This window comes from Salmo salar, chromosome 12, assembly GCF_965601325.2.
Source record: "Salmo salar chromosome 12, fSalSal1, whole genome shotgun sequence".
Taxonomy (NCBI): domain Eukaryota; kingdom Metazoa; phylum Chordata; class Actinopteri; order Salmoniformes; family Salmonidae; genus Salmo; species Salmo salar.
The window spans coordinates 8,138,986-8,156,001 of record NC_138302.1 but is presented as its reverse complement, the minus strand read 5'-3'; the positions used below and the strand labels follow the sequence as shown (position 1 = coordinate 8,156,001).

General features: G+C 39.8%; 1 long non-coding RNA gene across 2 annotated transcripts; it reads right to left on the bottom strand.

The window, feature by feature from the left end:
- Nucleotides 1–6,691: 6,691 nt before the first annotated feature.
- On the bottom strand, nucleotides 6,692–15,393 carry LOC145859393 (uncharacterized). 2 transcript variants are annotated; one of them, XR_014379578.1, is made up of 4 exons: nucleotides 12,653–15,393; nucleotides 12,100–12,194; nucleotides 11,784–11,961; nucleotides 6,692–10,172 (listed from the first exon to the last, which is right to left on the bottom strand). It is a non-coding gene; the product is annotated as an uncharacterized LOC145859393 (long non-coding RNA). The 2 variants fall into 2 exon arrangements; XR_014379579.1 differs by having other exon boundaries at nucleotides 6,692–10,135.
- Between the last annotated feature and the right edge of the window lie 1,623 nt (nucleotides 15,394–17,016).

Genomic DNA, 17,016 nt, shown 5'->3' with positions numbered 1-17,016 from the left:
GGTCTCCTGATGTGGCATAACATTTCGTCCCGCTAGCGACTCACCTCGACAACATCCGGGGAAATTGCAGAGCGCCAAATTCAAAATACAATAAACGCAATATTAAACATTCATGATAATACAAGTGTCATACATGATTCTTCAGCTTAGAATCTTGGAAATCTAACCGCATCGTCAGATTTCAAAAAGGCTTTACGGCGAAAGCACAGCATTCGATTATCTGAGGTCAGCGCCCCACAACAGCATATTATCCAAAAAAGCACAGGCGTCACAAAATCCCAAATAGCGATAAAATAAGTCACTTACCTTTGAAGATCTTCATCTGATCACAATCACAAGAGTCCCAGAAATACAATGAATGGCCGTTTTGTTCGATAAAGTCCTTCTTTATATCCCAAAAAGTCCGTTTAGTGTGCGTCATTGAGTTCAGTAATCCACCTGTTCAGAATGCAGACATAGGAGTTCCAAAAGTTACCCGTAAAGTTTGTCCAAACAAATCAAACAACGTTTCTAATTCATTATTAGGTACTCTAATATCTAAATAAACGATCATATTTCCTACGGAGTGAACTATTTTCAATAGGAAAGGAAAAGAATGCAGCGCGCGACCTCGGTCACACGCTCAATGAGACTCGTTTTGCCATAGAGCTCACTGAGGATAAACAACTATTTCTCGTTGGTTTTTCAGAAAACAAGCCTCAAACCATGTATAAAGACTGTTGACATCTAGTGGAAGCCATTGGAACTGCAATTTGGGAGGCAAAAGTCTTTGTTTTCAATAGCTTAAGGTTGGAATTGACTGGCAGGTCAACAGAAAAAAAATTGGTCCTCAGGTTTTCGCCTGCCAAATCAGTTCTGTTATACTCACAGAAATAATTTTAACAGTTTTAGAAACTTTAGAGTGTTTTCTATCCAATACTACCATGCATATAGCTAGCTTCTGGGCCTGAGTAACAGGCAGTTTACTTTGGACACCTCAGTCATCCAAAATTCAGAATACTGCCCCCTATCCCTAAGAAGTTTTAAGTATTGTTGTGGACTTAGAACATCCAATGTTGTTGTTTTTCTATTAACAGTGTGATTTAGAGAGCAAAAAACAGAAAAATCTTAAACTAAACGAAGAAAATGGAATTAGAGAGAAAAAAATGGATATGATATAAACCTGGAAAAACTAAACAGAGAAAACGGAATTAGAGAAAAAGAAACAGACTTGATAGGGCCCTAAATATTCTATAAATTTACTCTCATTACTGGATTATCTAGGAATGGTCTAGAGTCACAGCTGTATCCTGAAGTGAACTTTAACCTTCCTGCTCCTCAATACTTCTTCCACTGGATCAAAGCTTCAGCCAAGTAGGATACATGATAGTGGAAACACATGGAGTAGGGTTGGATATAGTCATGGTAGGATACATGATAGTGGAAACACATGGAGTTGGGTTGGATATAGTCATGGTAGGATACATGATAGTGGTAACACATGGAGTAGGGTTGGATATAGTCATGGTAGGATACATGATAGTGGAAACACATGGAGTTGGGTTGGATATAGTCATGGTAGGATACATGATAGTGGCAACACATGGAGTAGGGTTGGATATAGTCATGGTAGGATACATGATAGTGGCAACACATGGAGTAGGGTTGGATATAGTCATGGTAGGATACATGATAGTGGCAACACATGGAGTAGGGTTGGATATAGTCATAGTAGGATACATTGAGCGGCAAGATGTTCTTTACGAGTCGGCCATCAGATTTGCCACCAATGCTCCTCACTGCACTCTATACTCTGTAAACTGGTTATCTCTGTATACCAGTCGCAAGACCCACTGGTTAAAACCTGTTTGGGATAGGGGGCAGCATTGGGAAGTTTGGATGAAAAGCGTGCCCAGAGTAAACTGCCTGTTACTCAGGCCCAGAAGCTAGGATATGCATATAATGTGTACATTTGACTAGAAAACACTCTAAAGTTTCCAAAACTGTAAAAAAATTATGTCTGTGTGTATAACAGAACTCATATGGCCGGTGAAAACCTGAGAAAAATCCAACCAGGAAGTGGAAAATTTGAGTTTTGTAGTTTTCAAGGGATTGTTTATCCAATATCCTGTGTCTGTGGGGTCAAATTGCACTTCCTAAGGCTTCCAGTAGATGTCAACAGTCTTTAGAAGTTGTTTCAGGCTTGAATTGTGAAAGGGGGTTGAATAAGACCACAAATAGGAAGTGGCTCAGATGAAACCAATGATTTGTTGTTCGCGCGGTTCCGCGGGCACGCCGGTCGTTCTTTTTCCTCTGTAATAAAACGGTATTGTCCTGTTGTATTATTATTGAATATTTATGATAAAACCCTAAGGATTGATTGTAAACATCGTTTGACATGTTTCTACGAACTTTAATTGAACAACCGCGTGTTGTGCCTTTGGAATATTGAACTAAACGCACAAACAATAAGGAGGTTTTTGGCGCTGACCTATCTAGAAGAAAAAGAAACGCACACCTATTAAGGCGAGGTGCTGGCTAGCGGAGTAGAAAACTTGAAAATAAGGGAGAGCCGCACACTCTAGGAGCTCAGATGCAAAAATCTTATATCCAACGTTTCGACAGCCAAGCTGTCTTCATCAGGGTATGATCACAAACACTGCTAGATGACTCGTTTATATAGTGTCAAAAGACACACAGGTGTCTGTAATCATGGCCAAGTTTGGACTAATATCATTGGTTAATTCTCAAATATAAAAATGGCATACAAAGAACACCATACAAAAAAACTAATGGATAGCATACGATCATAGATTTATTTTAGACTACACAAGCTTACAAACAATTACAATGGGAAAGTCACAATAATCACAAGAATGGTTTAAGATCAAAGTCTATGTTGAGACCGAAGGGTGCAAGGGTCTTTAAGTTAAAGATCCAGGCAGCCTCTCGTTTTAACAATAAATTATCAAGGTCACCCCCTCTCCTAGGGAGGGTGACATGTTCGATGCCAATATAACGCAGAGACGAAATCGAGTGGTTTTCTTCCAAAAAGTGGGCCGCAACTGGGTAAGTCAAGTTTTTGCACCTAATGGTGCTACGATGCTCTGAGATGCGTACTTTTAATTCACGCGTTGTTTTACCCACATCATTTTTACCACAAGGACAAGTTATAAGATAAATAACTGCCTTAGTGGAACACGTAATAACACCTTTGATTGGGATCGATTTCCCTGTTTAGGGGTGTTTGAAGGACCTACATTTATAAGTGCCATTGCATTGCAATTTTCAAGTTTTGGCGCTGACCTAACATAATCGCATGGTATGCTTTCGCCGTAAAGCCTTTTTGAAATCGGACACTGTGGTTGGATTAACGAGAAGTTTATCTTTAAAATGGTGTATAATAATTTGAATTATGAGATTTCTGTTGTTTGAATTTGGCACCCTGCAATTTCACTGGCTGTTTTTGAGGGGTTCCGCTAGCTCCTAACTGCACTCTATACTCCTCTGTAAACTGATTATCTCTGTACACCCGTTACTGTCACGTCCTGACCAGCAGTGGGAGTAATTGTTTATATTTGGTCAGGACATGGCAGAGGGGTATTTGTTTCATATGGTTCGGGTTGTGTGTGTTATTTAAGGGGTGTTTGGTTTATGTAGTCTGGGGTTTGAGTAATTGTTCTAGTGTTGGTTTTCTATGGTTTTCTAGTCTGTCTATTTCTGTGTGGTTTGTGTGGCTCCCGATCAGGAACAGCTGTACGTCGTTGTTCCTGATTGGGAGTCATATATTAGATGCTTGTTTTCACCTGGGGATTTTGTGGGTAGTTGTATTTCGCACTGCTGTTATTATTTAGCCTGTGAAATTGTCGGTCTGTCGTTCTTTGTTTTCTTGTTTTTCTCGTGTTCACAATAAATATAATGAACATGCAACCCGCTGCGCCTTGGTCCTCTCTCTCCTACGACAGCCGTTACAGTTACAAGACCCACTGGTTTAATGCTTATTTATAAAACCCTCTTAGGCCTCGCTCCCCCCTATCTAAGATATCTACTGCAGCCCTCATCCTCCACATACAACACCTGTTCTGCCAGTCACATTCTGTTAAAGGTCCCCAAAGCATACACATCCCTGGGTCGCTCCTCTTTTCAGTTCGCTGCAGCTAGCGACGGGAACAAGCTGCAAGAAACACTCAAACTGGACTGTTTTATCTCCATCTCTTCATTTAAGGACTCAATCATGGACACTCTTACTGACAGTTGTGGCTGCTTCGTATGATGTATTGTCTCTACCTTCTTGCCTTTGTGCTCCTGTCTGTGCCCAATAATGTTTATACCATGTTGTGCTGTTGCCATGTGGTGTTGCTGCCATGTTGTGTTGCTGCCATGTTGTGTTTCTACCATGTTATGTTGTGTTGCTACCATGTTGTTGTGTTGCTGCTATGTTGTGTTGCTACCATGTTGCTGTCATGTTCTTCTTCTACCATGTTGTTGTTGTGCTACCATGATGTTGTTATGTGGTGCCTCTACCATGTTGTTGTCATGTTGTGTTGCTACCATGTTGTTGTCATGTTGTGTTACTACCATGTTGTGTTACTACCATGTTGTGTTGCAACCATGTTGTGTTTCTACCATGTTGTGATGCTACCATGTTGTTGTCGTTGTGCTACCATGTTGTTGTCGTTGTTCTACCATGTTGTTGTTGTTGTCCTACCATGTTGTTGTCGTTGTGCTACCATGTTGTCGTTGTGCTACCATGTTGTTGTTATGTGGTGCTACTACCATGTTATGTGGCTTCCATGTTTTGTTGCTACCATGTTTTGTTGCTACCATGTTATGTCGTGTTGCTACCATGTCGTGTTTCTACCATGTCGTGTTGCTACCATGTTGTTGTCATGTGGTGTTGCTACATGTAATAATAACATGTGATTTATATAAGATCTTTAGTAATAAAACATTAGTGACATAATTTTGAATTTAATATTACATAGTAAAATTTTATATTTGTAATATGTATGTTGTCTGTACTACATTTTTGAATAAAATAAAAGCTTTGAAAGAAAATGTAATTTACTTTCAATGAATTACATCTTTCTCTCTCTTTCTCCCCCTCTATCTCTCTCCCCTTGGCTGGGAATGTTAACGGTCAAGAAGTTGTGAATCTAGGGGGGCCCTTGCACACAGGGAAACTATATGTCCACAAAATAATTAACAACCTGGACCCCCAGGTGTCTTTGGAAACATATGTTTTACTAACGACCTAAACAGATCATTTTTACCCTTTTAAAAATAGTTATATGGGAGATGTCCGGGGGATGTCTGTCTTTGAAAGGGTCATTGTAATATGTATGATGTCCCCTTTACTGATGACCTAAACAGATACATTTTACCCCCCATAAAAGAGTGTCCGAGGGATGTCTCAGTCAACCCCCCCAAAAAAAGCCCCAGAGGCCTCACACCATCCTCGTTTAAAGGTTCATTGTACTCTTCAACTATGCTTCTTTTACTGACGACCTACACAGATCACTTTTACCCTTTAAAAAATAGTTGTCAGCTATCCAGATTTAATGGTCAAGTGGTCGTGACCCTAGAGGGGCCCTTGCACACATGTGTTGAGGTACACATAAGTTTTCTGTTTATGAAGGAAGGATTGAGAGGATATAGACCACAAAATAAAAGAACTGTATTAACGATGTGTCCTTTACTAATGACTTAAACAGATCATTTTACCCCATGAATAACCTTTTACTGCAGGGGGCTAAAACAGGGGCCTTCAATGCTGCAGAAATGTTTTAGCCTTCCCCAGATCTGTGCCTCAACACAATCTTGTCTCGGAGCTCTACGGACAATTCCTTCAACCTCATGCCTAGGTTTTTGCTCTGACATGCACTGTCAACTGAGCGACCTTATATAGACAGGTGTGTGCCTTTCCAAATCATGTCCAATCAATTGAATTTGCCACAGGTGGACTCCAATCTAGTTGTAGAAACATCTCAAGGATGATCAATGGAAACAGGATGCATCTGAGCTCAATTCTGATTCTCATATAGCAAACGGTCTGAATACTTATTTAAAACATTTTTTTTGAGTTTAATACATTTGCAAAAATGTATAAAAAGCTTGTTTCCGCTTCGTCATTATGGGGTATTGTGTGTAGATTGCTGAAGAAATTGTTTAATTTAATCCATTTTAGAATAAGATGTAACGTAACAAAATGTTTAAAAAGTCAAGGGGTCTGAATACTTTCCAAAGAAACTGTAAGTGAATGAGGAGAGAGCATCATTGCTATATTCTAATTAAAATCATTGACCCATAAGAGAACACATGACCAAAGCGATGCGTGACCCATATAGAATTAAAACAACATTCATCTTAATGAGAAATATAATGGAATAAACAAATGTTTGCATAACTAAAGACATGAAAACTGGTGGGAACATTGTATTTAGCTAGGATTTCATAAGGTCAGGAAGGTTACTGAGAATAACAATAGACAATAGTTAATGTTACTAGTTTAGGGATGAAGATAGTGAAGGTTCATCAATGTTAAAGATGTTTTTTAATTTGACATTGAAACAACGTTTATTCAACCAGTGGGAAGCTTGTAAATGCCCCCAGGAAAGTGGAATGAGGAACTCTTCATTGAGACAATGATAAACAGCAATCTGTGGGTGAGTTGTGGTGGATATTATAGAATAAGGATCTGCTGGAGTCCAAGTCAAACCAAGATTCTTTATTTCTGAGCTCAGAGAGAATAACAGAGTTTGGTATTTCATTAGGATCCCCATTAGCTGTCGCAAAAGCAGCAGCTACTCTTCCTGGGGTCCACACAAAACATGACACATAATACAGCACATCAATAGACAAGAACAGCTCAAGGACAGAACTACATACATTTTGTAAAAGGCACATGTGGCCTACATATCAATGCATACACAAACTATCTAGGTCAAATAGGGGAGAGGGGTTGTACCGTGAGGTGTTGCTTTATCTGTTTTTTGAAACCAGGTTTGCTGTTTATTTGAGCAATATGAGATGGAAGGACGTTCCATGCAATAAGGGCCCTATATAATACTGTACACTTTCTTGAATTTGTTCTGGAAACTTGGGGACTGTGAAAAGACCCCCGGTGGCATGTCTGGTGGGATAAGTGTGTGTCAGAGCTGTGTGTAAGTTGACTTGTAAGAACTTTGATGATATCTGTACATTATAGGAACACCTGTGATGACAAAAGTACAATGATTCATCTTTTGCTTTAGCTTGATATTAAGAATCAGTGGTAGACACCTTGCAAGTGCATGAAAAGGTCAACTGTACAAAGTCAGATGTTTGTGTGTTGAAACTATATTTTAGGTAACAGATGGATAAAGGGAACTAAGAGTTCCTGTTGATACTATGTTCCAGTCTTACTTCCAGTCTGACATGATAGCAATAAGGGGAAGAGTGATTGGGAAACTAACTGCCAATAACACAATAAGCTGAACTCCACCTAGCAGAGACATCTTTGTATTAGCAACTATTAATTATGAGCTTATATGGTATTAAAGTTAAGGGACATCACCCTGGGCGGGGTGATCCTCAGTAGAGGATAAAAAGGAAAAACACCATCTTTTGAACTGAGTCTCTTGCTTGCAAATTGCTGTAAGTGTATACTCCGGGTTGCAATCCTTACTAAACAAACTAACCTCTGATCAAATAAGTTTTCCTGTGGTCTCTTGTGTGCATATAGGGCAGAATTCTCTTACAGACCATGCAAACAATTTGGGATTTTCAACACATTCATGTTTCTTATAAAAATAAGAAGTGATGCAGTCAGTCTCTCCTCAACTCTTAGCCAAGAGAGACTGGCATGCATAGTATTTATATCAGCCCTCTGTTTACAATTAAGAGCAAAACGTGCCACTCTGTTCTGGGCCAGCTGCAGCTTAACTAGGTCTTTCCTTGAAGCACTGGACCACACGACTGGACAATAATCAAGATTAGACAAAACTAGAGCCTGCAGAACTTGCTTTTTGGAGTGTGGTGTCAAAAAAGCAGAGCATCTCTTTATTGCGGCTAGACCTCTCCCCATCTTTACAACCATTGAATCTATATGTTTTGACCATGACAGTTGACAATCTAAGGTAATGCCAAGTAATTTAGTCTCCTCAACTTGTTCAACAGCCACACAATTCATTACCAGATTCAGCGGAGGTCTATAACTTAAGGAATGATTTGTACCAAATACAATGCTCTTAGTTTGAGATGTTCAGGACCAGTTTATTACTGGCCACCCATTCCAAAACAGACTGCAACTCTTTGTTAAGGGTTTCAGTGACTTCATTAGCTGTGGTTGCTGATGCGTATATGGTTGAATCATCAGCATACATGGACACACATGCTTTGTTTAATGCCAGTGGCAGGTCACTGGTAAAAATAGAAAAGAGTAGAGGGCCTAGAGAGCTGCCCTGCGGTACATCACACTTTACATGTCTGACATTAGAGAAGCTTCCATTAAAAACCCTTTGAGTTTTATTAGATAGATAGCTCTGAATCCACGATATGGCAGAGGTTGAAAAGCCACAGCACATACATTTTTTCAATAACAGCAGCTCCCACAATCTTCTTATTATCAATTTCTCTCAACCAATCATCAGTCATTTGTGTCAGTGCAGTACATGTTGAGTGCCCATCTCTGTAAGCATGCTGAAAGTCTGTTGTTAATTTGTTTACAGAGAAATAGCATCGTATTTGGTCAAACACAATTTTTTCCATCAGTTTGCTAAGAGCTGGCAGCAAGCTTATAGGTCTGCTGTTAGAACCAGTAAAGGCCGCTTTACCACTCTTGGGGAGTGGAATTACTTCGGCTTTCCTCTAGGCTCAGATTAAAAATATGACAGATAGGAGTGGCTATAGAGTCAGCTACTTTCCTCAGTAGCTTTCCATCTAAGTTGTCAATGCCAGGAGGTTTGTCATTAATGATCGATAACAATTTTTCCACCTCTCCCACACTAACTTTACGAAATTCAATACTTGCACTGCTTTTCTTTCATGATGTTTTTTTACAAGTTTTTTTTCCATCATTTTTTATATCATTGATCTTGTCTTCAAAATAAAGTATATTATTTTTGTTGAGTTTGGTGTCATCATTTCTCAATTTGCAGTACGTAAACCAGCCAGATGTGCAGCCAGACTTATTAGCCACATCTCTTTCAACCATACAGTTTTTCAATTCCTCATCAATCCATGGAGCCTTAACAGCTCTAACAGTCAGTTTCTTAACAGGTACATGTTTATCAATAATTGGAAGAAGCAATTTCATATGGGAAAAACAGGTAAAAACATTATCAGTCAACAATATAAGACAACGGGAGCACTGTGTATGTTCTCTGATGAATTTTAAGTCAATGAGATGTGAAATATCAATATACACGCTAAGAGAAGTAATTCCTCTCTCCTGTGTGGATTCTCTAATGATGTTGAAGTGACTTATGAGTAATATGTTCTCACACATTCTGAGCTTTTCACCCTGGCAGGAGTGGTAAGGCTTCTCCCCTGTGTGTATTCTCTCATGTCGTTTCAGGTTCCCTAAATTGTTAAAACTCTTTCCACACTGGGAGCAGTGGTAAGGCTTCTCCCGTGTGTATTCTCTCATGAGCTTTCAGGTTTCCTAAAATCTTAAAACTCTTTCCACACTGGGAGCAGTGGCAAGGCTTCTCCCCTGTGTGTGTTCTCTCGTGTTGTTTCAGCTCCCCTGACCAGTTGAAACACTTTCCACACTGGGAGAAGTGGCAAGGCTTCTCCCCTGTGTGTGTTCTAAGCCCAAACCAGATGGGATGGCATATCACTGCAGAATGCTGTGGACGCCATGCTGGTTAAGTGTGAGTTGAATTCTAAATAAATCACTGACATTGCCAACAGCAAAGCACCCGCACACCATCACATCTCCTCCTCCATGCTTCACGGTGGGAACCACACATGCGGAGATCATCCGTTCACCTCCCCCGCGTCTCACAAAGACATGACGCATGGAACCATTAGACCAAAGGACAGATATCCACCAGTCTAATGTCCATTGCTCGTGTTTCTTGGCCCAAGCAAGTCTCTTCTTCTTACTGGTGTCCTTTAGTAGTGGTTTCTTTGCAGCAATTCGACCATGAAGGCCTGATTCACGCAGTCTCCTCTGAACAGATGATGTTGAGATGTGTCTGTTACTTGAACTGTTGGGTTTGACATTTTGAACATTGAGATATTAAATAAATGATAGAAAAGAAGCATAGAATCAAAGGAGAAAGTTAAGGGTTCTCGGTGGAAAGCCAGAAGACTTGGAATGTGTTTGATGGAGGAGAGGAGAGCGAGAGCGACGTGTTGATATAGGGAAGACAGATGGATATCTGTGGATTAGGTGAAGGAGGGGTTGAGGTCAGGAAATAAGGGGTTAGGGTTCAGTTCCCCTGAAGGGGGTAATAAAGGTTTGGCATCCTGTTACCCTTTTAACTCTTTTCCTGTTAAACCATAAGAAGGATTGGCGAGAAGGAGGGGTGTCTTAAGTGGGATATATCTGAGTGGGACAAATGTTGAGTTGTCTGATTACAGTTGTACAGAACCTTTGGAAATAATAAAAAATGGGTAAAAGCTTTTCTAGTGTCCGTGGGTTATTTACTCTGAAAAATAAGAACCTAACAAACTGAAACATTTATTTGGGTTGCAATTTCTTAGGCTGGTAACTCTAATGAACTTATCATCTGCATCAGAAGTAACTCTGGGTCTTCCTTTCCTGTGGTGGTCCTCATGAAAGCCAGTTTCATCACAGTGCTTGATGGTTGTTGCGACTGCACTTGAAGAAACTTTCAAAGTCCTTGAAATTTTCCTGATTGACTGACCTTCATATCTTAAAGGAAATGATGGACTGTCATTTCTCTTTGCTTATTTGAGCTGTTCTTGCCATAATATGGACTTGGTATTTTACCAAATAGGGCTATCTTCAGTATACCACCCCTACCTTGTAACAACAACAACTGACTGGCTCAAAAGCATTGAGGAAATAAATTCCACAAATTAACTTCTAACAAGGTACACCTATTAATTGAAATGCATTCCAGCTGACTACCTCATGAAGCTGGTTGAGAGAATGCCAAGAGCGTGCAAAGCTGTCATCAAGGCAAAGGGTGGCTACTTTGAAGAATCTCAAATTTTAAATATATTTTGATTTATTTAACACTTTTTTGGTTACCACATGATTCCATATGTGGTATTTCATAGTTTTGATGCCTTCACGATTATTCTGCGATGCAGAAAATAGTAAAATTTAAGAAAAACCCTTGAATGACTAGGTGTTCTAGAACTTTTGACCAGTAGTGTAGAATAATATATCTGTAGATCAGATGTTAATGAATCAAAACATAGAATTAAAAGATACAATTTGTATGTTAAGTTGTGTAGATCAGATGTTAATGAAGCAATACAGACCACATTGAAGTGTCTTGAGTTTAGTTTGTGTGTCCTAGAGTCTTGTAAAGACAGGGGGGGTTGACTGGGACAGGCAATGTAACATCCATAATGATTTTAGGAAATGTTTTTGTAAAACATGCACCTTACATCAGATCATCTTGAAACTTTCTCTCTAAATCTAACTTTCATCAAGGTTTTATATGGTCTATTGGTTTCTCTCTTTTCATTGGCAGAAACCTTTTTCAGTGTTATGATATTCATAACATCCATATCCACCAGTCTATCTTCCTGTCAACTAACAGAACTCTGTTGGTTGTCCTGGTAACAGATACCAGTGGGCAGATCTATTGTATTTGTTCAAACTAAACTACAAAACTTACTTTGATGAGTCAAATCTGATCCTTTCTTCTCTTCTCCTCCTCTCACAGTACCACTCATCCCCGTTGTTTTCCTGCAGTCCACCAGCAGCACAGACAACCTCTTCATACCCAGCAGTAAGGTGCTACCGGGAGAGGCACGACACGGGGACTCCGGGAGGGAGGAAGGGCTAACGTTGTCCTGGTAACCATAAAGAGGGGACACAGACACATATCATTATGGATGCTGATGTCACCGCTGTCATAAAGTGCTTTACAGAAACCCAGTCCAGACCCTGATAGATCAAGCTGTATGCTAGACCAGACCAAGCTGTACCACCTGGTGTAATGATCTGGAGAGACTCATCTCTGCCTCGACAGGATCAGGATGTTGTTGAGGCTCCCAAGAGGATCCACCATAGTCATGTCTCTCTCCTGTGTGAATGAGAACATCAAACAGATGGTAAACTTATGATCTTCTATTGCAATCATAGGGTCTTACAAGAGGCATTAATATGTCTACAAAGGGCCTAAAAGTGGCCACTTTCATTATGTTTTTTTGAAAATATTGTTTGTGATGCAAATGTAAAAGGGTCGTTCCATGAAATCGGTGCCGTTTGATACGTTCAATAGAAATTATGAACCAATATTTCATTTTAAAAGCCTGTTGTATTAGATGAAGTGTAATTTAATATAGACAACAAGGGTAATGAAATACATCTAATTTAAAAGTCACAAAAATACATGTACCAATGGCAGATTGCCCCTTCAACAATTCCTACAGTACTGAACAACATATTCAAGTGTAGAACTTCAGTAGAATGCCCATTTAAAACCACACATTAGTTCAACAACTGCATAGTTTGTGCCCCTGTGTTTAAGACAGTACTCACTGGTGTTAATCTGATCTTCTGTCTCCTCCTTCACTCCTAAAACGTCTTCCTCCTCCTCTTTTATTGAGATAGCCTCCTCTTCCTCTTTTACTCAAAAAGGTTCTTCCTCTTCTTTCAATGTTATGGTATCTTCCTCCTTTTTGATTCTGAAAGCCACTACCTCCTCTTCCACTCTGACAACCTCTTTCACTGTAATATCATCCTCTTCTTCTTTCAATGTGATAGCCTCCTCTTCCTCCTTTTTCATTCTGAAAGCTTCGTCCTCTCCTTTCATCAGAGCTTCTTTCTCCTTCTAGTTTGGTGACCTCATGCTGCGGGCGATTAGCCTAGCGCAGTATCAATTCAACACATTTGCAAATTTAAGAAGCAAATTACGTTTAAAAGAACGAGTGGATAGGTAAACATAATTAAATTCAAAACACTAAGATTAGCCTAGCGCAGTATCAATTCAACACACTTGCAAATTTAAGAAGCAAATTACGTTTAAATTAACTTGTAGATACGTAATTGTGTTCAAAACACTAAGAATAATATACACAAGATTGGTCTAAAGAGCTCCAATGTTTCAGTTTTATGTTCGCTAGCAAACCACCGCGTTGGTTGAATCAGAAGCCTTTTGTTGCTGTTGAAGAAGCCTCCAGTTCCGTCCACTAGATTATACGTCACGGAGAGGCGCTGAAGATGGCGGCGAGTGCAGACGAGATTTCGGCTTGCTCCGAGTAACCTTAACTTTTATCCCTCTCAAACTTACTTAAATGTAACGGAACTTGGCTTATAGTAAACACAATAGAGAACAACGCTTAGTTGACCGATAATTTGATTCAAAACTTTGAGAAATGGAAGAAAAAATGTGCGAAAGAGCAAAGGGAGGAGAAGGCAGTTGCTAACTGAGCACTCATACATTGGAGAAAAACCGCCACCTGACTCCTCGGGAGAAGAAATGGATTCTGGACATTCGGTTGATTCTGAAAATGCAGTCAATAGTCCTGCACCCAAAAAGACAGAAAGAATTGTCTTTGCGCGAACTACAGGTCAACATAATCGACGCTGTCTCTGCAAAGATAAGCGAAGGGGCCGAGGGTCTGGAGAAAATGATACGCGAAAACACATCAAAAATAGTTGACCTCGAGACCTCTCTGAATCATGCATACAAGAGTATCGAAGAGCTTAAACTTGCAAACACCGCTACATCTGAGAAATGCACTGCTCAGGAGAAGACCATCGCAGACATGCAAGAGCGCTTATCGGAAGCAGAGCGATACCGGAGAAGGTGGGGGCTACGGCTTTACGGTGTCCCCGAGGACCAGGATGAGAATGTGAAGCGCTTAGTAAGAGACATCTGTAACCGTGTGGCACCGGACTTCCCCGATGGATATATGGATATGGCTGTGGATGTCGCTCATCGTATTGGGAAGAAACAAGATGCCCTCGTCAGCCGCTCGATCATCATCCAGTTTGCTTTTCGCACAGCGAGAGATGCAGTTTGGAAGAAAGCAAAGGAAAGCGCCTTTCTGAAAGAGAGAACTTAGATTCGGCGAGGACTTGACTGCAGCAGACAAGGCAGCAAAGGCTAAATTGTGGCCTCTTGTACAACAGGCCCGAAATCAAGGAAAGGGTGGATACTACAGGGGAATCAGAGCCTTTTTCGCCAACGGAAAAGAAATACGACCGGGGTGATTTGTTCTGTCGGTAGGTTTACAAGGTAGCTCCTTCCCCACTGCAAACTGAACGTTCTAGTTTTGAAATATGGTGTTACTGTTTTACAGGTTAAGACTTCTGTTAATACATATATGAAGCAACTTTTTATAGAGAGGGTAAAGTTGAGATTGCATAGGATTTTTCTTTGTATTTTTCTTTGTATTTGTATTCTATAGATATGGACTTGAAGTTTGTCAAGCAATGCCAGGGGGATACTAACCTGTTGAAGAGAAAAGCATTTTTTTTGTTTTGTAAGGACTGCAACGCAGATCTTGTATTCTTTCAAGAAACACATTCATGCAAAGAGGACTATAATTATTGGAAAAATCTGTGGGGCAGTGACATTTTTTTGGCCCACAGGACTAATCATTCAGCTGGGGTTGCAATTTTACCACACAATTTCAAAGGGACATTTTTGTTTACTCAAATGGACTCCAATGGACATTGGCTAGTAGCGGTCATCAACCACATGGACAGATTATTTGTGTTGTGTAATGTATATGGATACTGTTCTAGTCCTCCAAATAACTTACTTCTAGAGGAAATTGAAGAAATTCTTAAGTCTTCTGAAAAAATATCCATCCAGTCAGATTATAGTTGGTGGAGATTTTAATATGGTTTATTCTAATGTGACTGATAGATTGCCCCATAGGCCTAACATTGGTGTGAACAAGTTGTTGAATTTCTGCCAAAGCTTGGACTTAATTGACATATGGAGAGTAAAAAACCCTGGAGAGATACAATACACATGGAGTAATAGAGATTGATCTTTACAATCAAGAATTGATTTGTGGGTGATAACCTCTAGTCTTGAGCCCAACACTGTAGAGGTAAAAATACTGCCTGCAGTCCTGACGGATCATAAAGTCATATGGTTGACTGTAAGAATGTGCAGTAATGATGGTAAGAAATACTCTGGTGGTTATTGGAAATTAAATAACTCATTGTTATTGCATGATGTTTTAAAAAATGTGATTAAGAATCTAATCTCTGTTTACTGGAGTTTAGCTACATCTAATGCAGAATATGGGAATAAAATAAGTAATTTTAAAACAACCAGATGTGATGTTTTCTCTTACTTCTTACAGCCAATATTTTCCTCCAGGGCTGACCTGCCCATTAGGCAGGATTAGGTGACAGATTGAAGAGGCATATTCAGAGATAAATTGATCAAGGCCCATCGCTAACAACACATAATAACACCTCACATAATGCTGCCCAAATACAATGAAAACTTCTCTCACCCAGTGGCATATGGGCTATTTAGGTGAGTGGTGGTGTTGCCACATGAAGTAGTGCCCACTTTGCATAAGGAAACATGGACAGATAGGGCTCTACCTGTGTAGAGCACATGACCCTTTACCCTTCCTGTCTCTAAAGTGCCCTTTTGGGTGGTGGTATAATTTGTATTCATTTTTTCTCATAGTTATACTGAACCCACTGCCTGCAAGTTGTGGTTATCTACACCCCAAAAAATGAAAATATCTTCAATTACTTTAGATTTTTCTCAGACTTCAAAAGTGGTCTCCTGATGTGGTTTAAGTATCGTTGAGGACTTAGAATATCCAATGTGGTTGTTTTTCTATTAACAGTGATGATTTAGAGAGAAAATCTGAAAAACGGACAAATCAGAAACCTGGAAAAACTAAATGGAGAATATATATATAAAAAAAAAAAAAAAACAGAATTAGGTTAAAAAAAATCTAATAAAACGGATTAGATAGAGATGTTATAGGGCCCTAAATATTCTAGACATTTTCTCTCATTAGTGGATTATCTAGGGATACTGTAGAGTAACAGCTGTATCCTGAAGTGACCTTTAACCTCCCTGCTCCTCAATACTTCTTCCACTGGATCAAAGCTTCAGCCAAGTAGGATACATGATAGTGGTAACACATGGAGTAGGGTTGGATATAGTCATGGTAGGATACATGATAGTGGAAACACATGGAGTAGGGTTGGATATAGTCATGGTAGGATACATGATAGTGGTAACACATGGAGTAGGGTTGGATATAGTCATGGTAGGATACATGATAGTGGAAACACATGGAGTAGGGTTGGATATAGTCATGGTAGGATACATGATAGTGGAAACACATGGAGTAGGGTCGGATATAGTCATGGTAGGATACATGATAGTGGAAACACATGGAGTAGGGTCGGATATAGTCATGGTAGGATACATGATAGTGGAAACACATGGAGTAGGGTTGGATATAGTCATGGTAGGATACATGATAGTGGAAACACATGGAGTAGGGTCGGATATAGTCATGGTAGGATACATGATAGTGGAAACACATGGAGTAGGGTTGGATATAGTCATGGTAGGATACATGATAGTGGAAACACATGGAGTAGGGTTGGATATAGTCATGGTAGGATACATGATAGTGGAAACACATGGAGTAGGGTTGGATATAGTCATGGTAGGATACATGATAGTGGAAACACATGGAGTAGGGTTGGATATAGTCATGGTAGGATACATGATAGTGGAAACACATGGAGCTGGGTTTGATATAGTCATGGTAGGATACATGATAGTGGTAACACATGGAGTAGGGTTGGATATAGTCATGGTAGGATACATGATAGTGGAAACACATGGAGTAGGGTTGGATATAGTCATGGTAGGATACATGATAGTGGAAACCCATGGA